Here is a 24,124-nt window from a genome sequence, read left to right on the forward strand (position 1 = left end):
ATTTTTTTCAAGTTTGAAAATTGCCCTATATTCCCGGTTTGTGTCTCCAACCGGGACTATAGGTTAGACCCCTTTAGTGCCGGTTCGTGGCACGAACCGGTACTAAAGGTTGGCTCTTTAGTACTAATAGCAAGACTTCACCCGTGTCCTCAGGAACAAACGTAACTACTCACAAAGCCAATTCATGTTCATAACCAGAGGAGTAATAATATGCATTAAGGATCTAAACATATGATCTTCCACCAAGTAAACCAATTAGCATCAACTACAAGGAGTAATCAACACTACTAGCAATCCACAGGTACCAATTTGTGGTTTTGATACAAGATTGGATACAAGAGATGAACTAGGGTTTTGAGAGGAGATGGTGTTGGTGAAGATGTTGATTGAGATTGACCCCCTCCCGATGAGAGGATCGTTGGTGATGACGATGGTGATGATTTCCCCCTCCCGAAGGGAAGTTTCCCCGGCAGAACAGCTCTGCCTGAGCCCTAGATTGGTTCCGCCAAGGTTCCGCCTCGTGGCGGCGGAGTTTCGTCTCGTAATCTTGCCTCAGATTTCTTTTCCAGGGTAAAAGCCTTCATATAGAAGAAGATGTGCACCGGAGGGCCACCAGGGGGCCCAGGAGACAGGGCCACCACTAGGTCTACATTTGCCACTAATATATCCATCTGTCATGTTTGTATAATAATTGCCATGTTGTAATATTTGCAGAAACTATGGAGCACGACCGAGACGAGGAAGCAGAACGGGTGTTGGGGGACATAATCATAGCCGAAGCTGATGTCATGTCGTATCTCAATGAAACCGATGGTCTGGAAGGACAGGGTGAAGAAGTAGGCCACGGTTATCGAACAACGGAGGAGAAAGGACATGATTATGCTGGCTCCGGTGACCGAATGCCGGTGCAAGAAGGAGGCCCTGATGACGGCTCCGGTGACCGAACAGAGTCCGGCCAGGTATATATATTAATTAAGCCTGTGCTGACTAGCTAATTGATGCATTCATTGTTTTGGTATCTACACATATTAACTCTCATCTTTCTTCTTATTTCTAGCCCTCCGGATCGAGCACAACGTCGGTAAAGAGACGAGGCCCGAAGAAAAAGTTGTGCTCGGATGAAAGTTTCACGATCACAGAAATCGCGCGTGATGGCCAACCGATTGAACCCCTCCGGACCAAGGAGGCATTTACTTCTCAGTGCGGGATTCTTGTTAAGGACATGATCCCGATCAGCATCGAGCTATGGATTCAGCCTAAGGATGAAGAGCTTCAAGTTTCTTTTGTTGAAGATAGACAGAAAGATGATCTTTGGAGAGCGCTGAAGGTAAACTTCACCCTACCAGAAGAGGAGAATCCGGAGAATCCAATTATGGAGCCAATGGTCAAGTCCTTTGCATTCAAGAAGATGGCAGATCTATTCAGGAGGTGGAAGAATGAGCTGAAAGCAAAGTTTGTCGACAAAAAAAAGATACCAGAATTCGTCGGCCGATTTGAGAAGCTCAGAGATCAATGGGATGTATTTGTGGCCAACAAGACATCGGAGTGTAGTAAGAAGATGTCAGCGACAAACAAGACAAATGCTGCGAAGAAGGAGCATCACCATTGCACGGGGTCAGGTGGCTACCTCAAAGCCTGACCGTTTCAGCGGATCAATCTTTTTGTTCTGCAAATTTTGATATATTATATGTATTTTTCCGAATTAGGATGATTTAGTTATGATTTTTTCAAGTTTGAAAATTGCCCTATATTCCCGGTTTGTGTCTCCAACCGGGACTATAGGTTAGACCCCTTTAGTGCCGGTTCGTGGCACGAACCGGTACTAAAGGTTGGCCCTTTAGTACTAATAGCAAGACTCCGCCCATGTCCTCAGGAACAAACGTAACTACTCACAAAGCCAATTCATGTTCATAACCAGAGGAGTAATAATATGCATTAAGGATCTAAACATATGATCTTCCACCAAGTAAACCAATTAGCATCAACTACAAGGAGTAATTAACACTAGTAGCAACCCATAGGTACCAATTTGTGGTTTTGATACAAGATTGGATACAAGAGATGAACTAGGGTTTTGAGAGGAGATGGTGTTGGTGAAGATGTTGATGGAGATTGACGCCCTCCCGATGAGAGGATCGTTGGTGATGATGATGGTGATGATTTCCCCCTCCCGAAGGGAAGTTTCCCCGGTAGAACAGCTCTGCCTGAGCCCTAGATTGGTTCCGCCAAGGTTTCGCCTCGTGGCGGCGGAGTTTCATCTCGTAATCTTGCCTCAGATTTTTTTTCCAGGGTAAAAGCCTTCATATAGAAGAAGATGGGCACCGGAGGGCCACCAGGGGGCCCAGGAGATAGGGCCACCACTAGGTCTACATTTGCCACTAATATATCCATCTGTCATGTTTGTATAATAATTGCCATGTTGTAATATTTGCAGAAACTATGGAGCACGACCGAGACGAGGAAGCAGAACGGGTGTTGGGGGACATAATCATAGCCGAAGCTGATGTCATGTCGTATCTCAACGAAACCGATGGTCTGGAAGGAGAGGTGAAGAAGCAGGCCACGGTTATTGAACAACGGAGGAGAAAGGACATGATTATGATGGCTCCGGTGACCGAATGCCGGTGCAAGTAGGAGGCCCTGATGACGGCTCCGGTGACCGAACAGAGTCCGGCCAGGTATATATATTAATTAAGCCTGTGCTGACTAGCTAATTGATGCATTCATTGTTTTGGTATCTACACATATTAACTCTCATCTTTCTTCTTATTTCTAGCCCTCCGGATCGAGCACAACGTCGGTAAAGAGACGAGGCCCAAAGAAAAAGTTGCGCTCGGATGAAAGTTTCACGATCACAGCAATCGCGCGCGATGGCCAACCGATTGAACCCCTCCAGACCAAGGAGGCATTTACTGCTCAGTGCCGGATTCTTGTTAAGGACATGATCCCGATCAGCATCGAGCTATGGATTCAGCCTAAGGATGAAGAGCTTCAAGTTTCTTTTGTTGAAGATAGACAGAATGAGGATCTTTGGAGAGCCCTGAAGGTAAACTTCACCCTACCAGAAGAGGAGAATCCGGAGAATCCAATTATGGAGCCAATGGTCAAGTCCTTTGCATTCAAGAAGATGGCAGATCTATTCAGGAGGTGGAAGAATGAGCTGAAAGCAAAGTTTGTCGACTAAAAAAAGACACCAGAATTCGTCGGCTGATTTGAGAAACGTGAAATCCTCTGCTCCACCTGTAGCCTCAGATCTATCAGGTCCCAGGTGAAATGAGATAATCCCAACAAAGACAGCCAACCCGATCATGAGCAGAAATGTTCTGAAAGGAAAAAAAAACATATCTATTGTATCTTTCCAAATTAGTACAATCAGAATCCCCTTATCTTGAGTTAATTTTACCTTCAAAATGTTTTGATATTGCAAACCTTCTTGTTCTACAGCAGAACAACTCATTGTATTCCATACTGATGTTCAGATTCTCTTTGTAATGCATCTGCATCTACTTATTCTAGTTGAAATCTACAGCATGTTCCAAAATGCTCCTAGGCTCCTAGCTCAAATAAGGCAGAGAAATGGACAGAGCGAATTCATATACATTTTAGGAGTAGGGAGTAACCAACACAGATCAATTAGAAACTACAAGTTCTTTTAAGTTCTCCCAATTTGCAAGTCTATTTCTCTGAATCTTGTGACAGCTCTAAAATTCTTAAGTCTGACCCTGTTAGTTGGCTGGTTTTGTTCAATAAACCTTGATCCACTGATGTTCTCCTTCTGATTACAAACGACACACATTTGGGCGAGTGTTCAAGGAACATTTTTATTACACATGTACTGTTGTGCTCATGGAAGTGTAATGCACATGACAGTTAAGATTCAGCTCAATTAGACTTTAAGCTGTATGACAGAGGCACAAGTCACACAACACAGCTAGCGTGCATAGTACACGAGAAGCCAGACATGAATTACTTTCCTGCTCACACAACGACCAACCATGCCTTCTACTGCTGTGACCATGTAATGCCCCCTATTACCAGCACTAGTAGAAAACAGGGCTTTCGTTCGGGCCAGGTTAGCCCATTAGTCCCGGTTTAGTGACGAACCGGGACCCATAGGCCCATTGGTCCCGGTTCGTGAGGCCAGGGGCCTGCCGGGCCTTGTGGGGCCATTGGTCCCGGTTTGTCTGGCACCTTTGGTCCCGGTTGGTGGGACGAACCGGGACCAATGTGCCTCGCTCCTGGCCCACCACCATTGGCCGGTTGGTGGCCTAAGCCGAGACCAAAGGGTGGTATTTAGTACCGGGTTAAGCCACGAATCCGGACCAATGAACCAGCCAAGGAAGAGGGCTTTTGTGTGCAAAACATTAAAAGCAAAAGGAATTTTCATAAAATAAATAACAAAAGCAAAAAAAGAAAAAGAGAATAAATAAGTAGAAACAAAACAAAATAAATAAGTAGAAACAGAAAAAACTTTAATAAATAAAGGAAAAAAGAAAGAATTTTCATGAAATAAATAAAAGAAGCAAAAAAAAGAAAATAAATAAGTAGAAACAAAATAAACTCTAATAAATAAGTAAAAACAAAATAAACTTTTATAAATCTATAGTATTATTGAACTAAAATTATACAAAATTTATGCATCTAAAATTATCAAAGTATTTTCTGTTCAAAACATTAAAATAAAAAAGAATTGTCATAAAGAATTTTTTTGTTAGAAACTTTAATTGCAAAAATAATTATCATAAAGAATTTTTTGTTAGAAACTAAAATAACAAAATCTGTTTTTTAATATAATGATAAAACACAATAATATTAAATAGCAGGAAAAAGAATCACTCAAAAATCTATTTTAATAGTAAAGCTATTCAAAAACTAGTGATTCACACAAATTTCCAAAAAATCAAATTTAAACTATTCAAATTAGAAAACAAATGGCACTAACAGAAAGTTTATAATTTTTATTACATAAAAGCAAAAAGAATCACTGTAAAACTAGTAAGTATTTTGCTGTAAGTAGAAAGAAAATAAAATAAACAAAGCAAAAAAGAAAACAAAAAAATAAAAAAAGTGCCACCTAAAGGGCCACCACGACCTGAATACGACTAGAAACCCAACAATGCGCCAGGATTCAGGCCCGCAGTAGGCCCAGTAGGCCCACACGCACATAGTGACAGATTAGGCCCGAAAGCCTGCTTTAGAGAGGAGCTTGAGAGGGTTGGCGCACAACACCATATAAATAGGTGCGGCTCTCCCTTAGCTAGCGAGGTGGGACTAAACTCCCACCACCATGCCGTTGTGCAAGGCCCACTGGTCCCGGTTGGTGGCACCAACCGAAACTAAAGTGGTGCATTGGTCCCGGTTGGTGCCACGAACCGGTACCAATGCCCCCCCTTTAGTCCTGGTTGGTGCCAGCAACCGGGACCAAAGGCCTCTGTTGCCCGCCCTTTGGGCTGTTGGAAATTGACCTTTGGTCCCGGTTGATGGCACCAACCGGGACTAAAGGGGGGCATTGGTCCTGATTGGTGCCACGAACCGGGACCAATGCTTCGTGTATATAAGCAGGACTTGTGAAAATTTTCAGTTTCATCAACCATTTGCCCCGCCGACGACGCCGAACTCATTGGCGCCGCCAGGCTGCCCCACGCCATCGCCGTTGCCGCCCCGTGCCGTCACCACCCCGCGCCGCCCCGATGCCGTCGCCGCGTGGCACCGCGCGCCACCCCGCACCGTCTTACCGCCCCAATGATGTCGCCGTCACCGCCCCGCACCGCCCCGACGCCGTCGCCGCCCCGCGCCACCCAGACGGCGCCGCGGCCCCTCGCAGCCCCGACACCGTCACCTCCCCACGCCGCCGCTGCCCCGATCGACGTCGTCGCCGCACCGCCCCACGCTACGGTCCGGCGGCCTTTCTTTGATGTTGTTTTGTTCATATGATGTTCATATGATGTTTTTTTGTTCATATGATCATATGATGTTTTTTTGTGCATATGATGTTTTTTTCATATGATGTTTTTTCATATATGTACTAATTTTTTATTTATATGTATGTATGTTCTCTGTGTATATATGTTCATATATGCAAAAGTTAGATTTTTAGAAAAGTTTTATCTATGTATGTTCTCTGATTTAGTGCATTTTGGGTTAGTTTCATTTTTAGAAAAGTTTTATATATTTAGGAAGAAGGAAGAGAATGAAGAAGGAAGAAGAAGAAAAAGTTTTATATATGCAAAAGTTACATTTTTAGAAAACTTTTATATATCTAGCTAGGAAGAAGGAAGAATAAGAAAAAGAAGGAGAAGAAAAATGAAAATAATAAGAAGAGGAAGAAGGAGAGGAAGAAAGGAGAATAAGAGGAGAGGAAGAAGAGGAGAAATAAATAAGAAGAGAAAAAAGAAAAAAATGGAGAAGAAGAGAAGAAAAAAAATAGTCTATTTTTTCTTCTTCACCTCTATTCCTTTCTTCTTCTCCTCTTTTTTTCTTCGATTTCTCCTCTCTCTATTCCTTTCTTCTTCTCCTCTTGTTTTTAATTCTTCTTCCTCTTCTTATTTTTTATCGGGTATGTCTTTGTTGATATACCACCTCCCCGATAACTTTGACAAGGGGGGGGGTTGATATACCCCTCCCCAATAACTTCGACATGAGAAGGGGGAGGGGTTGAGGGTTCAAGGGTCGTCGAGGGTTCGAGGGTTTGAGGGTCGAGGGGTCGAGGGTTCGAGGGTTCTAGGGTTCTAGGGTCGAGGGTTCGAGGGTTCTATGGCCGAGGGTCGAGGGTTCGAGGGTTCTAGGAATATGCAAAAGTTAGAATTTTTAATGTTAACTTCATAGAATAATTTTGGTGATATTATTGTCGAATATGCAAATAATATGTCAATTTTTTTGTAGTAGATGATGATGATATATGAAAACTTGGTCAATTTTTTCTGTTCTAATTTTGTTCGATGAATGTTTTCTGTTAAAACTCGTATTAAGTTTGATCAATGAATGTTTCATGGGAGAGAGGGAGTAAAAACTCATCAGACATGAGGGGGGAGGAGTCCCCTCTGGTTCCTAACTCTCTCGGAAATTCAACATATATTCAACATGAGGGGGGGAGGTCGTTACCCCCTCCCCGATAACTTCGACATGAGGGGGGTAGATATACCCCCTCCCCGATAACATTTTTTTCCATGTATGTATGTCGTCGTTGTCGATATACCCCCTCCTTTACTAAGTTAAAAGAGTGTTGCCGTCGAGGCCACCCCGGACCCTTTAAGCGTTGCCGAGGCCACTCCAAACCCTAGAGAAGCGTCGAGGCCATTAATTAATATAATTCCTTGTTGTGAATAGCTATAGCTAGGTCTACATTTGCCACTAATATATCCATCTGTCATGTTTGTATAATAATTGCCATGTTGTAATATTTGTAGAAACTATGGAGCACGACCGAGACAAGGAAGCAGAACGGGTGTTGGGGGACATAATCATAGCCGAAGGTGATGTCATGTCGTATCTCAATGAAACCGATGGTCTGGAAGAAGAGGGTGAAGAAGCAGGCCACGGTTATCGAACAATGGAGGAGAAAGGACATGATTATGATGGCTCCGGTGACCGAATGCCGGTGCAAGAAGGAGGCCCTGATGACGGCTCCGATGACCGAACAGAGTCCGGCCAGGTATATATATTAATTAAGCATGTGCTGACTAGCTAATTGATGCATTCATTGTTTTGGTATCTACACATATTAACTCTCATCTTTCTTCTTATTTCTATCCCTCCGGATCGAGCACAACGTCGGTAAAGAGACGAGGCCCGAAGAAAAATTTGCGCTCGAATGAAAGTTTCACGATCACAGCAATCGCGCGCGATGGCCAACCAATTGAACCCCTCTGGAGCAAGGAGGCATTTACTGCTCAGTGCGGGATTCTTGTTAGGGACATGATCCCGATCAGCATCGAGCTATGGAATCAGTCTAAGGATGAAGAGCTTCAAGTTTCTTTTGTTCAAGATAGACAGAAAGATGAACTTTGGAGAGCGCTGAAGGTAAACTTCACCCTAGCAGAAGAGAAGAATCCGGAGAATCCAATTATGGAGCAAATGGTCAAGTCCTTTGCATTCAACAAGATGGCAGATCTATTCAGGAGGTGGAAGAATGAGCTGAAAGCAAAGTTTGTCGACAAAAAAAAGACACCAGAATTCGTCGGCCGATTTGAGAAGCTCAGAGATCAATGGGATGCATTTGTGGCCAACAAGACATCGGAGTGTAGTAAGAAGATGTCAGCGACAAACAAGATAAATGCTGCGAAGAAGGAGCATCACCATCGCACAGTGTCAGGTGGCTACCTCAAAGCCTGACCGTTTCAGCGGATCAATCTTTTTGTTCTGCAAATTTTGATATATTGTATGTATTTTTCTGAATTAGGATGATTTAGTTATGATTTTTTCAAGTTTGAAAATTGCCCTATATTCCCGGTTGTGTCTCCAACCGGGAGTATAGGTTAGACCCCTTTAGTGCCGGTTCGTGGCACGAACCGGTACTAAAGGTTGGCCCTTTAGTACTAATAGCAAGACTTCACCCATGTCCTCAGGAACAAACGTAACTACTCACAAAGCCAATTCATGTTCATAACCAGAGGATTAATAATATGCATTAAGGATCTAAACATATGATCTTCCACCAAGTAAACCAATTAGCATCAACTACAAGGAGTAATCAACACTACTAGGAACCCACAGGTACCAATTTGTGGTTTTGATACAAGATTGGATACAAGAGATGAACTAGGGTTTTGAGAGGAGATGGTGTTGGTGAAGATGTTGATGGAGATTGACCCCCTCCCGATGAGAGGATCGTTGGTGATGACGATGGTGATGATTTCCCCCTCCCGAAGGGAGGTTTCCCTGGCAGAACAGCTCTGCCTGAACCCTAGATTGGTTCCGCCAAGGTTCCGCCTCGTGGCGGCGGAGTTTCATCTCGTAATCTTGCCTCAGATTTTTTTTCCAGGGTAAAAGCCTTCATATAGAAGAAGATGGGCACCGGAGGGCCACCAGGGGGCCTAGTGGACAGGGCCACCATGACCTAAAGGGCCACCTAAAGGGCCACCTAAAGGGCCACCACGACCTGAATACGACTAGAAACCCAACAATGCGCCAGGATTCAGGCCCGCAGTAGGCCCAGTAGGCCCACACGCACATAGTGACAGATTAGGCCCGAAAGCCTGCTTTAGAGAGGAGCTCGAGAGGGTTGGCGCACAACACCATATAAATAGGTGCGGCTCTCCCTTAGCTAGCGAGGTGGGACTAAACTCCCACCACCATGCCGTTGTGCAAGGCCCACTGGTCCCGGTTGGTGGCACCAACCGAAACTAAAGTGGTGCATTGGTCCCGGTTGGTGCCACGAACCGGTACCAATGCCCCCCCTTTAGTCCTGGTTGGTGCCAGCAACCGGGACCAAAGGCCTCTGTTGCCCGCCCTTTGGGCTGTTGGAAATTGACCTTTGGTCCCGGTTGATGGCACCAACCGGGACTAAAGGGGGGCATTGGTCCTGATTGGTGCCACGAACCGGGACCAATGCTTCGTGTATATAAGCAGGACTTGTGTGAAAATTTTCAGTTTCATCGACCATTTGCCCCGCCAACGACGCCGAACTCATCGGCGCCGCCAGGCTGCCCCACGCCATCGCCGTCGCCGCCCTGCGCCGTCACCACCCCGCGCCGCCCCGACGCCGTCGCCGCGCGGCACCGCGCGCCACCCCGCGCCGTCTTACCGCCCCAACGCTGTTCCCGTCACCGCCCCGCACCGCCCCGACGCCGTCGCCGCCCCGCGCCACCCAGACGGCGCCGCGGCCCCTCGCAGCCCCGACGCCTTCACCTCCCCACGCCGCCCCTGCCCCGATCGACGTCGTCGCCGCACCACCCCACGCTACGGTCCGGCGGCCTTTCTTTGATGTTGTTTTGTTCATATGATGTTCATATGATGTTTTTTTGTTCATATGATCATATGATGTTTGTTTGTGCATATGATGTTTTTTCATATATGTACTAATTTTTTATTTATATGTATGTATGTTCTTTGTGTATATATGTTCATATATGCAAAAGTTAGATTTTTAGAAAAGTTTTATCTATGTATGTTCTCTGATTTAGTGCATTTTGGGTTAGTTTCATTTTTAGAAAAGTTTTATATATTTAGGAAGAAGGAAGAGAATGAAGAAGGAAGAAGAAGAAAAAGTTTTATATATGCAAAAGTTACATTTTTAGAAAACTTTTATATATCTAGCAAGGAAGAAGGAAGAAGGAAGAAGAAGAAAAAGAAGGAAGAAGAAGAAAAAGAAGGAGAGGAAAAATGAAAATAATAAGAAGAGGAAGGAGAGGAAGAAAGGAGAATAAGAGGAGAGGAAGAAGAGGAGAAATAAATAAGAAGAGAAAAAAGAAAAAAAAAGGAGAAGAAGAGAAGAAAAAAAATTAGTCTATTTTTTCTTCTTCACCTCTATTCCTTTCTTCTTCTCCTCTTTTTTTCTTTGATTTCTCCTCTCTCTATTCCTTTCTTCTTCTCCTCTTGTTTTTTATTCTTCTTCCTCTTCTTATTTTTTATCGGGTATGTCTTTGTCGATATACCACCTCCCCGATAACTTCGACATGGGAGGGGGGGTTGATATACCCCTCCCCGATAACTTCGACATGAGAGGGGGGAGGGGGTTGAGGGTTCGAGGGTCGTCGAGGGTTCGAGGGTTTGAGGGTCGAGGGGTCGAGGGTTCTAGGGTTCTAGGAATATGCAAAAGTGAGAATTTTTAATGTTAACTTCATAGAATCTTTTTGGTGATATTATTTTCGAATATGCAAAGAATATGTCAATTTTTTTGTAGTAGATGATGATGATATATGAAAACTTGGTCAATTTTTGCTGTTGTAATTTTGTTCGATGAATGTTTTCTGTTAAAACTCGTATTAAGTTTGTTCTATGAATGTTTCATGGGAGAGAGGGAGTAAAAACTCATCAGACATGAGGGGGGAGGAGTCCCCTCCGGTTCCTAACTCTCTCGGGAATTCAACATATATTCAACATGAGGGGGGAGGTCGTTACCCCCTCCCCAATAACTTCAACATGAGGGGGGTAGATATACCCCCTCCCCGATAACATTTTTTTCCATGTATGTATGTCGTCGTTGTCGATATACCCCCTCCTTTACCAAGTTAAAAGACTGTTGCCGTCGAGGCCACCCCGAACCCTTTAAGCGTTGCCGAGGCCACTCCAAACCCTATAGAACCGTCGAGGCCATTAATTAATATAATTCCTTGTTGTGAATAGCTATAGCTAGGTCTGCATTTGCCACTAATATATCCATCTGTCATGTTTGTATAATAATTGCCATGTTGTAATATTTGCAGAAACTATGGAGCACGACCGAGACGAGGAAGCAGAACGGGTGTTGGGGGACATAATCATAGCCGAAGTTGATGTCATGTCGTATCTCAACGAAACCGATGGTCTGGAAGGAGAGGGTGAAGAAGCAGGCCACGGTTATCGAACAACGGAGGAGAAAGGACATGATTATGATGGCTCCGGTGATCGAATGCCGGTGCAAGAAGGAGGCCCTGATGACGGCTCCGGTGACCGAACAGAGTCCGGCTAGGTATATATATTAATTAAGCCTGTGTTGACTAGCTAATTGATGCATTCATTGTTTTGGTATCTACACATATTAACTCTCATCTTTCTTCTTATTTCTAGCCCTCCGAATCGAGCACAACATCGGTAAAGAGACGAGGCCCGAAGAAAAAGTTGCGCTCGGATGAAAGTTTCACGATCACAGCAATCGCGCGCGATGGCCAACCGATTGAACCCCTCCGGACCAAGGAGGCATTTACTGCTCAGTGCGGGATTCTTGTTAGGGACATGATACCGATCAGCATCGAGCTATGGAATTAGCCTAAGGATGAAGAGCTTCAAGTTTCTTTTGTTGAAGATAGACCGAAAGATGATCTTTGGAGAGCGCTGAAGGTAAACTTCACCCTACCAGAAGAGGAGAATCCGGAGAATCCAATTATGGAGCCAATGGTCAAGTCCTTTGCATTCAAGAAGATGGCAGATCTATTCAGGAGGTGGAAGAATGAGCTGAAAGCAAATTTGTCGACAAAAAAAAGACACCAGAATTCGTCGGCCGATTTGAGAAGCTCAGAGATCAATGGGATGCATTTGTGGCCAACAAGACATCGGAGTGTAGTAAGAAGATGTCAGCGACAAACAAGATAAATGCTGCAAAGAAGGAGCATCACCATTGCACGGGGTCAGGTGGCTACCTCAAAGCCTGACCGTTTCAGCGGATCAATCTTTTTGTTCTGCAAATTTTGATATATTATATGTATTTTTTCTGAATTAGGATGATTTAGTTATGATTTTTTCAAGTTTGAAAATTGCCCTATATTCCTGGTTTGTGTCTCCAACCGGGACTATAGGTTAGACCCCTTTAGTGCCGGTTCGTGGCACGAACCGATACTAAAGGTTGGCCCTTTAGTACTAATAGCAAGACTTCACCCATGTCCTCAGGAACAAACGTAACTACTCACAAAGCCAATTCATGTTCATAACCAGAGGAGTAATAATATGCATTAAGGATCTAAACATATGATCTTCCACCAAGTAAACCAATTAGCATCAACTACAAGGAGTAATCAACACTACTAGCAACCCACAGGTACCAATTTGTGGTTTTGATACAAGATTGGATACAAGAGATGAACTAGGGTTTTGAGAGGAGATGATGTTGGTGAAGATGTTGATGGAGATTGACCCCCTCCCGATGAGAGGATCGTTGGTGATGACAATGGTGATGATTTCCCCCTCCCGAAGGGAAGTTTCCCCGGCAGAACAGCTCTACCTGAGCCCTAGAATGGTTCCGCCAAGGTTCCGCCTCGTGGCGGCGGAGTTTCGTCTCGTTATCTTGCCTCAGATTTTTTTTCCAGGTTAAAAGCCTTCATATAGAAGAAGATGGGCACCGGAGGGCCACCAGGGGGCCTAGGAGACAGGGGCGCACCCAGTAGGGGTGGGCGCGCCCCCACCCTCCTGGCCAGGGTGTGGGCCCGTTCTGGTGTTTTCTTCGCTCAATAATTCTTATTAACTAGTCGTCAACCCGTGCTGTTGCACGGGCTAATTTTTTTTCAAAAATCATAAATACTTGAAGCTATTAATAATATTTGAAATATAGTGTATTCATCCAAGTCTTCTCAACCAACTTTGTTTTGTGTTCTTAAATTTATTCTAAAGAAATTAAATTTATTTTCTCAATATGATTAGTAAATGAACTAAAAGCATATGAGACGGTAACCATGTTTTTTTCTATTTCCAAGTTATCCAGATCATGTGAGGCCGTAATATTGTGAACACTTCTGAATAAATTTAGACATGGGGTACTCGACACACATGAGCTTTACCATTGTCATCAATTCAGATGACCCTTCGAGCAGAACTTAAAGTGTGATGTGAATTAAGTGCCAAAGAGAATATTAGGTACAATAAAGTTCAGCAAAGTCTAACATGTTAGAACTACTAACAAACATGATACGTTAATTGGGTGCTACAACACACTGGGAGATACATGTGTGAACGTCTGGGTGATACAGTAGAAGCCATATCTGTCATATCTTTTTTGTGTTCTTAAAGGTTGGCCCTTTAGTACCGGTTTGTGCCACCGGGACTAAAGGGGCTCGTGGGGCCCCGGCCTGACGCCAGTCTGCCACCACCCCTTTAGTACCGGTTCGTGGCACGAACCGGTACTAAAGGTTCAACACGAACTGGCACTTATAGCCGTTCGAACCGGTATTAATGATATCATTAGTACCGGGCCAAAATTGAACCGGGACTAATGTATCTCACATAAGGTCCTTTTTCTACTAGTGAAGTGCAATAAGGATATCACAAAGGATAACATAAGTGGAAGGATGAGGACTTTGGATCATCAGTATGAGGTCGTTAGCAAGATCCTTTCTCAAAGTGGTTTCGGCTCGGATTGGACCAATAATAGGCTATCAATGGATAGTGATGATGTTTGGGCTAAATATATGGAGGTAACCATGCATGCATCATGAGTACACATTCTGTATATAGTTTGCATATGTAGAATAAGAAGGTAGTAGCTTTACTAGTTTGTGTTTATTGTGTAGGCTAACAAGGCATGCAAGGAGATAAAGTCTTACAAGACCAAAGTAATCAAGAACTGGGAGCCCATATGTATCGTATATTCAAAAGATCATGCTAATGGCGAGGGTGCGAAGACAGGTGCTGAGATTGCTACAGAGCCATTAGAAGAACCGGCTGAAGTCTCTCCAGAAGTAGCGCCAAAGAGGCAGCGAACAAGTGATGCTATTCTTTGCATGCTTGGGATATGAAGGACTTAGTTGATGCTTTCAAGACAACTGAGCAAATTCCACTACCAAAGGTTACCACACCCGCTGAAATACTTGATTCACTTAGGTCGATACCTGATTTAGCTGAGCAAGATATGCTTCGATGTTACGGGAAGTTGGTACTCAATGATCGCCTATTTCAAGCTCTGAAGGAGCTGCCCATTACCATGAGGAAGACATGGCTGCTTATGTTGCCTTGAAGATCGATGCTTTTATGTGCTGTTGAACTTCGAACCATCTATTTTATGTCATGTTGAACTTGGACTTTGTATGTACTACCTTGTTGAACTTGGAACTACGTATGTACTGCCACACACTGTTTATGTCAATCATTTGAACCTATCTTTTAAATTGTTGTCATTTATGTCATGTACGAGACCATATTTGAGAGTACGTGCTATTTGTTATTGTTTCAAATTTTGTGTTATGTTATCGTAAAAATATATTGTTGTCATTGTATGACCATTTGCGTTTCGTGATGCATTTCTAGAATATTTCATTATTTCATTGCTAGTTGCCGTCAAGCCATCTTATATTTTAATTACGAGGTGGGGGGTACCAGATAATAACAGGTAGCAAGGCGTGTTTTGCTTCAACAAATGGCAGCTACGGTTACCTTTGTGACTCTCCTCCACCTGCTCCTCCCCCTGCTCCTCCCCCTGCTGCATGTTGTCACCACCATCACGTTGAACATCACCAATCAATGTTCCTACACCGTGTGGCCGGCCGCTGTACCGGTGGGCGGCGGCATGCCGCTGGACCCAGGGAAGACATGGACCCTCAAGGTGCCCGATTCTTCCACCACCACAACATTTGGGCACGAACAGGCTGCTCATTTGATAGCGGAGGCAACGGGTCGTGCCAGACAAGCGACTGCGACGGCATGCTCGCTTGCAAGAGGTATGGTCAGCCGCCCACCACGACTGCTAATTTCGAACTCCTCCATCTTTACGCCAACACTTTCTTCTATATTTCCCTCTTCTACGGCTTCAATGTACCCATGGGAGTAAATTGCTGAAAGCCACCACATTTGTGGCACGAATACTGCAAAACCATCACTTTTGTCAAAAATTTCAAAAAACCATCACTTCCTCACCAAGTGAGTAACAAAAAGCACTAAACGTGCTGTGAGCCGCGACTAAGTGAAAAACTGACATGCCTGGCCCACATGTCAGGCTGACTTGGCAAAGAATAAATAGTAGAGAGGTGACTAGGCTCTGGCATTTCGTCGAGTACTTCGTGTGCACGCACAACACCTACTCCGTCGGTCCAGCTCTTCTCCGGCGATGCTGCCCCTCCGTCTGCACCCTGACGAGCTCCGCCCCTCCTCTGCGCGCGGCGAGCCTCGACGCCGCCACTCGCCCACGCCATGGCCGCCCACCAAGACCCGATGGTCGACGCCGGGCACGGCAACTCGTGCCCTCCTCCGGCAGTGCCGTGCACCGCCTCCCTGCAGCGTCACGTGGTGGCGGATCGATTGTTGCAGGCAGAAAAGGGACGCAGAAGCAAGCGGATCGAACGAATCGGGAGCCGCGGCGTCGACCTGCTGTTGGCCAGGGCAGATCGATTCGTCCGCGTACGGCCATGCTGCGGGCGACTCTGGCGGCAGGCTCCCGCCTCGCCATCGACCTCCCCCGCCTCCCTACTCTCGGGATCCGGCTGTTCCCCACATCGTCGGAGTCCAAGTCACCACCGCTCTAGGAGCCGTCCTGCGCGACATCATCCCGCGCGAGGAGATGCTCCACCCGAGCCGCTCGCCAGCATCTCGCAGTTGGGTACGGCCGCGTCCGCCGCCGCCAGTCGTCGAGGAGCGCCCCCTAGCTCCGCCGTCCTGCAGCAGCATCGAGCTCAAGCCGCCGGCGGATAGGAAGAGGGAGAGAGGGAAGAGAGATGTGAGGAGGAAGACGGAGGTGTGGGGCTGACATGTGGGCCCTTTGCCACGTCAGCATATTATCCATCTAGGCATGCCAAATTAGCCTGACATGTGGGGCCAACACGTCAGGTCCGCTGTTAGACGCGTCTCAGTTTCAAATTAGTGCGATTTGTTACTCACTTGCCGCAGAGTCGGTGGTCTTTTGTGATTTTTGGCAAAAGCGGTGGTTTTGGAGTACTCTAGCCGCAAATGTGGTGGCTTTGAGCAATTTACTCTACCCATGGAGATCCTGCCAGTGCCAGTCGAGTGGAAAAAAAGATCAGGGTGCAGCAAGGGGCCGCGCTGTGCTGCCAACATCACATCGCAGTGTCCGATCGAGCTCAAGGTGCCCGGAGGCTGCAAGAGCTCATGTGAAGTGTTCACGAATCAGTCCTATTTGTACTGCTGCTCTGGGGACGGATGTTTACCCGATAAATACTCGGCCTATTTTGTGCAGATGTGCCCGGAGGCAATAAGTTTCTCTGAATATTCTCCCTCGCAAGCTGCATTCAGTTGTCCGAGAGATACCAACTACATGGTAGTCTTCTGCCCACCAATCGATCTACCCTCTTCGCCGGCTCCAAGTCCTGCTTCAACTGCTATTGGGCCATCAAGCACAGGACCCTCATCCAGAAAAGTAGACATAGTTGTTCCGATTGCAATTGTAGCTTCCATAGTTAGTTTCATTTTCATTGTCGCATTCGTCCTTTTCGTCATACATCAAAGAAGGACACGACGACGCCATGAGATGGAGGAAGAGGAGGCAGAGTTTGGTAAGCTACAAGGAACACCAATGAGGTTCACGTTTCAACAGTTAGAAGTAGCGACCGAGCAATTCAAAGGCAAGCTTGGGGAAGGAGGATTTGGGTCTGTTTTCAAGGGACAGCTAGGTGAGGAAAGGGTTGCAGTAAAATGTTTGGATCGAGCTGGTCAGGGAAACAGAGAATTTTTGGCAGAGGTTCAAACAATAGGCAGCATTCATCATATCAATCTAGTGAGGCTGTTTGCTTTCTGTGCTGAGAAATCCCACAGGCTCTTGGTATACGAGTATATGCCCAAAGGATCCTTGGATAGGTGGATCTATTGTCGACCTGACGATGATGCTCCTCCTCTAGATTGGAGCACACGATGCAAGATAATCACTAACATAGCTAAGGGTCTCTCTTATCTTCATGAGGAATGCGTGAAGAGAATTGCTCATTTGGATGTCAAGCCACAAAACATCCTCATAGATGACAACTTCAATGCCAAAATTTCTGATTTTGGCCTATGTAAGCTCATTGATAGGGATATGAGCCAAGTGGTTACTAGAATGAGAGGGACACCTGGATACTTAGCTCCTGAATGGTTGACATCACAAATCATAGAGAAGGCTGACGTTTATAGCTTTGGCATTGTGGTCATGGAAATCATCAGTGGAAGAAAGAACCTCGACACTTCCTAGTCTGAAGAGAGCATCCATCTTATTACTCTACTGGAAGAAAAGGTGAAGAACGGTTACTTGGTAGACTTGATGGACAAGAGCAGTAACGACATGCAAGCACATGAGCAAGACATAATTCAGATGATGAAGCTCGCCATGTGGTGTTTGCAGATTGACTTCCAAAGAAGGCCTAAAATGTCAGAGGTAGTCAAAGTCTTGGAAGGTAGCATGGATGCTGAGAGCAATATAGATCATAACTTTGTTGCAACAAATGAAGCAAATTTCTATATTGCTGGAAATGTGAAATCCTCTGCTCCACCTATAGCCTCAGATCTATCAGGTCCCAGGTGAAATGAGATAATCCCAACAAAGACAGCCAGCCCGATCATGAGCAGAAATGTTCTGAAAGGAAAAAAAACATATCTATTGTATCTTTCCAAATTAGTACAATCAGAATCCCCTTATCTTGAGTTAATTTTACCTTCAAAATGTTTTGATATTGCAAACCTTCTTGTTCTACAGCAGAACAACTCATTGTATTCCATACTGATGTTCAGATTCTCTTTGTAATGCATCTGCTTCTACTTATTCTAGTTGAAATCTACAGCATGTTCCAAAATGCTCCTAGGCTCCTAGCTCAAATAAGGCAGAGAAATGGACAGAGCGAATTCATATACATTTTAGGAGTAGGGAGTAACCAACAAGGATCAATTAGAAACTACAAGTGCTTTTAAGTTCTCCCAATTTGCAAGTCTATTTCTCTGAATCTTGTGACAACTCTGAAATTCTTAAGTCTGACCCTGTTAGTTGGCTGGTTTTGTTCAGTAAACCTTGATCCAATGATGTTCTCCTTCTGATTACAAATGACACACATTTGGGCGAGTGTTCAAGGAACATTTTTATTACACATGTACTGTTGTGCTCATGAAAGTGTTAAATTATGATCTAAATTCTAGTACTGTGTTGGACTAGACGTAGTACAAATGGTGTGGGCCTTTGCGTTGACGTCGACGAGTACGAGTACAACTCGTTTACTTGTCCTCCAAGGACTCTCATGTATTGCCCTCTTATATACCCCATGTAGTCGCACTTCAGACGGTCTGTCATCTCGTGCTTGTAATACTCCTCCTCATAGTGATTGCGCCTTCGTGCGTCCGTGGTTTTCTCCCGCAAGGGTTTCCACGTAAAAATCCGTGTCTCTTGTGTCTCATTTTATCTCGTTATTATCTAACAAGTGGTATACAGAGCTGAGGTTCAGATACAAGATTTGAGACGAGAGATTAGGGTTCTGTCCGTGCGTCGCCGCACGCGTCCGTCGACCCGTCCGATCGATTTCTAGCTGAGACCGACAGGACATCGCAGATTGATTCTGCTCCAAAAGCTGCTGCGCGCAGCTACAGTCGTCCGATCCACCGAGCCGCCGCTGCCGTTGCACGTACAGGCACTACCCTGCCCGTGAGCTGTTAAATCATTTGGTTCAAGTCCCGAAGAGGAGCCGATCCGCCGAGTTGCTAGCCTGCTACGCGACTTTTCAATCGATCGCTACTCTGTTGCTTTGAGTATTAGTACTAGTAGATCAGCCAACTAGTACTTGCTCCACGTGAAGCCAAGATCAGATTCTGCTCCCGATTGCTACGTGCTCAGACCATCAGGTGCTATTTACTCTGTTCTTTTGTTCGCATATTAACTTCTGTCAAGAATTTTTCTACTGCCTTATACTACTTTGTGTACACAGATTTAGTTTACTCATGGCTTCTATGAAGTATAATTTTCCGCTGCTGGACCGTGACACAAGGTTTACTATATGGCAAGTCAAGATGCGGGCGTTGTTGTCACATGCCGACTATGATGTAGCACTGGATAGTTTTGGGAAGAACCGAATTGAGGACTGGACTGCTGAGGAGAAAAGAATTGATTGTAAGGCTTTGTCACAAATTCAACTCCATTTGCATAATAATATTTTGCAGGAAGTTTTGAGCGAGAAAACTGCCGCCGCTCTATGGTTAAAGCTGGAAGGGATTTGCATGACTAAAGATCTCACCAGCAAGATGCATCTGAAGCAAAAATTATTCCTGCACAGGTTACCCGAGGGAGGTAATGTTTTGAATCATATTTCAGAATTTAAAGAGATCATATCTGATCTAGCTTTAATGTTACTTTGTTCACTGCCAAGTTCTTATACCAATTTTAGAGACACCATATTATACAGTCGTGATACTCTCACGCTTAATGAAGTTTATGAAGCTTTGAACACTAAGGAGAAGATGAAATTAATGGTGCCTCATGATGGTTCAAGTTCATCCCAAGCCGAGGGATTATTTGTTCGTGGCAGGACAAAGGAGAAGAACTCCAATAATGGAAATAGAGGCAAAAGTAAGAACGGCTACAGGGGCCGGTCGCAATCCAGAGACAAGAAGTATTGCAGATATTGCAGGAGAGACGGGCATGACATCTCTGAGTGTTTCAAGTTGCAGAACAAGGAAAAGAGGAAAGGTAACAAGCAAGGTGACAATTCTGCTAACTTGCTCGTGATGATAGTTCCGATGATGCTCTTGTCGTTATTGCTGGATGTGCTGAGACCAATGATGAGTGGGTACTTGACACTGCATGCACTTTTCATATGTGTCCACATAGAGATTGGTTTAATACTTTTGATTCCACTACTTCTGCTGGTTCTGTTTTGGGTTTTGATAATTCACCATGCAAGATTGAAGGCATAGGTTCTATTCGAATCAAGATGTTTGATGGCATAATCAGAACTTTGACAGATGTTCGGTATATTCCGAAGATGAAGAGAAATCTTATTTTTATGAGTGCCCTTGATGCAAAGGGGTACAAATATTCAGGTGGAGATAGTGTTTTGAAGGTCACCAAAGGTTCCCTTGTTGTGATGAAAGGTGACTTAAGTTCGACCAATGGTCTTTATTACCTTCGAGGTTCTACTGTATCTTCAGCAAGCACAAGAGGGTGAAGTTCAATACTTCGACCCATACAACTGAAGGTATTCTTGATTATGTGCATTCTGATTTATGGGGACCATCTCGCAAGAAGTCATTAGGTGGTGCAAGTTATATGCTGACTATTATTGATGATTATTCAAGAAAAGTTTGGCCTTATTTCTTGAAGCATAAATATGAAGCATTCTCAGCATTCAAGGAGTGGAAGATTATGATTGAGAAACGAACTGAAAGGAAGGTAAAGATACTTCGCACTGATAATGGTATGGAATTCTGTTCTAAGCAATTTAAAAATTATTGCAAGTCTGAAGGCATTGTCAGACACTACACCGTTCCTTATACTCCTCAACAAAACGGTGTTGCTGAGCGTATGAACAGGACCATTATTTCCAGAGCCCATTGCATGTTGTCCAATGCAGGTTTGCATAGGCGTTTTTGGGCTGAGGCCGCTTCCACTGCTTGTTATCTCATTAATCGTTCACCATCTATTGCTCTTAATAAGAAAACTCCAATTGAGGTATGGTCTGGTTCACCTGCTGATTATTCACAGTTGAGAGTTTTTGGTTGCACTGCTTATCCTCATGTTGATAATGGAAAGTTGGAGCCTAGGGCTGTTAAGTGCATCTTTCTTGGTTATAAGTCTGGTGTTAAAGGTTTTAAATTGTGGAATCCCGAAACTCAGAAGGTTGTTATTAGCAGAAATGTTATCTTTAATGAATCTGCTATGTTACATGATGTTTCATCTACTAATGTTCCCGTTGAGAGTGAACAGCAGCCTACTATTCAGCAGCCTACTGTTCAGGTGGAGCATGTTATTGATTCAGGTGATACATCTAGTAATGAAATTGTTGCACATGATGAACCCATCGTTGATGATGATCATGTCACTCCCACTCCAAATCAGCCTATTGTTCCACCCAGTTGGAATCTTGCACGTGAAAGAGTTAGGCGGGGTATTAATAAACCTGATAGGTTAATTGAAGAGTGCAATATTGTTTCTTTTGCTTTATCTGTTGCAGAAGAAATTGAAGGTAATGCTGAGCCTTCTTCATATTCCGAGGCTATTATTTCTGGTGATAGTAATAAGTGGATGACCGCTATGCATGATGAGATGGAATCACTTGAAAAGAATGGCACTTGGGATTTAGTAAAATTGCCTAGAGAGAAGAAACCTATTCGTTGCAAGTGGGTTTTCAAGAGGAAAGAAGGTGTTTCTCCTAATGATGAGACAAGATATAAAGCAAGGTTAGTTGCTAAAGGTTATAGCCAGATTCCAGGTATTGACTATAACGAAGTCTTTTCTCCTGTTGTGAAGCATAGCTCTATTCGCACTTTACTCAGTATTGTTGCCATGCATAATCTTGAGCTTGAACAATTGGATGTTAAAACTGCATTTTTACATGGAGAATTAGAAGAGGATATTTATATGGAACAACCTGAAGGTTTTGTTATTCCTGGAAAAGAAAAGCTTGTCTGCAAGTTAAAGAAATCTCTTTATGGATTGAAGCAATCTCCTAGACAGTGGTACAAGAGATTTGACACCTTTATGCTCTCTCAAGGTTTCAAAAGGTCTAATTATGATAGTTGTGTTTATTTGAAAACTGTCAATGGTTCAACTATTTATTTGCTCCTTTATGTTGATGATATGCTTATTGCTGCAAAGAGTATGTCAGAGATTAATGAACTAAAGAAGCAATTGAGTAATGAATTTGAGATGAAGGATTTGGCTGCAGCAAAGAAAATTCTTGGCATGGAAATATCCAGAGATAGACCGTCTGGAAAAGTATATCTAAGTCAGAAGGGATATATTGATAAAGTTCTTCGTCGTTTTAATATGCATAATGCCAAGACGGTGAGTACACCATTAGCTGCACACTTCAAATTGTCATCAGCTTTATGTCCTAAGTCAGATTCCGATATTGAGTACATGTCTAGAGTTCCCTATTCAAGTGCAGTTGGTTCACTTATGTATGCCATGGTTTGTTCTCGTCCTGACTTATCATATGCATTGAGTGTTGTCAGTAGATACATGGCTAATCCTGGAAAAGAGCATTGGAAAGCAGTTCAGTGGATTTTCAGATACCTGCGTGGTACTTCTAATGCTTATTTACAGTTTGGGAAAACTGGAGATGGACTTGTTGGTTTTGTTGATTCTGATTTTGCTGGTGATTTGGTTAAGAGAAGATCGCTCACAGGTTATGTTTTCACCATTGGTGGTTGTGCTGTGAGTTGGAGAGCAACTTTGCAGTCTATTGTGGCTTGTTCCACTACTGATGCCGAGTATATGGCTATTTCTGAGGCATGCAAAGAAGCTATCTGGTTGAGAGGTTTATACACTGAGCTTTGTGGAGATTCATCTTGCCCTGCCATATTTTCTGACAGTCAAAGTGCCATATATCTTACAAAGAATCCAATGTATCATGAGAGGACAAAGCACATTGATGTCAGATTTCATTATATTCGAGATGTTGTTGCTGAAGGCAATTTGAAGGTATGCAAGATAAGTACTCATGATAATCCTGCTGATATGATGACAAAGCCAGTTCCGACCAATAAGCTTGAGCTTTGCTTAGGCTTAGTTGGTATTTCTCACTAGTCCTATGGACTTTGACGCACAAGGTGTTTATGCTGATTTGGATGGAGTTATTCACTTTCTTTGACTACTGGAGGGAATTTGGAACAAGGTGGAGATTGTTAAATTATGATCTAAATTCTAGTACCGTGTTGGACTAGACGTAGTACAAACAGTGTGGGCCTTTGCGTTGACGTCGACGCGTATGAGTACAGCTCGTTTACTTGTCCTCCAAGGACTCTCATGTATTGCCCTCTTATATACCCCATGTAGTCGCACTTCAGACGGTCTGTCGTCTCGTGCTTGTAATACTCCTCCTCATAGTGATTGCGCCTTCGTGCGTCCGTGGTTTTCTCCCGCAAGGGTTTCCACGTAAAAATCCGTGTCTCTCGTGTCTCATTTTATCTCGTTATTATCTAACAGAAAGTGTAATGCACATGACAGTTAAGATTCAGCTCAATTAGACTTTAAGCTGTATGATAGAGGCACAAGTCACACAACACAGCTAGCGTGCATAGTACACGAGAAGCCAGACATGAATTACTTTCCTGCTCACACAACGACCAACCATGCCTTCTACTGCTGTGACCATGTAATGCCCCCTATTACCAGCACTAGTAGAAAACAGGGCTTTCGTTCGGGCCAGGTTAGCCCATTAGTCCCGGTTTAGTGACGAACTGGGACCCATAGGCCCATTGGTCCCGGTTCGTGAGGCCAGGGGCCTGCCGGGCCTTGTGGGGCCATTGGCCCGGTTCGTCTGGCACCTTTGGTCCCGGTTGGTGGGACGAACCGGGACCAATGGGCCTCGCTCCTGGCCCACCACCATTGATCCCGGTTGGTGGCCTAAGCCGAGACCAAAGGGTGGTCTTTAGTACCGGGTTA

The sequence above is a fragment of the Triticum aestivum genome, chromosome 3B, assembly GCF_018294505.1.
Source record: "Triticum aestivum cultivar Chinese Spring chromosome 3B, IWGSC CS RefSeq v2.1, whole genome shotgun sequence".
In the NCBI taxonomy this organism is placed as follows: Eukaryota; Viridiplantae; Streptophyta; class Magnoliopsida; order Poales; family Poaceae; genus Triticum; species Triticum aestivum.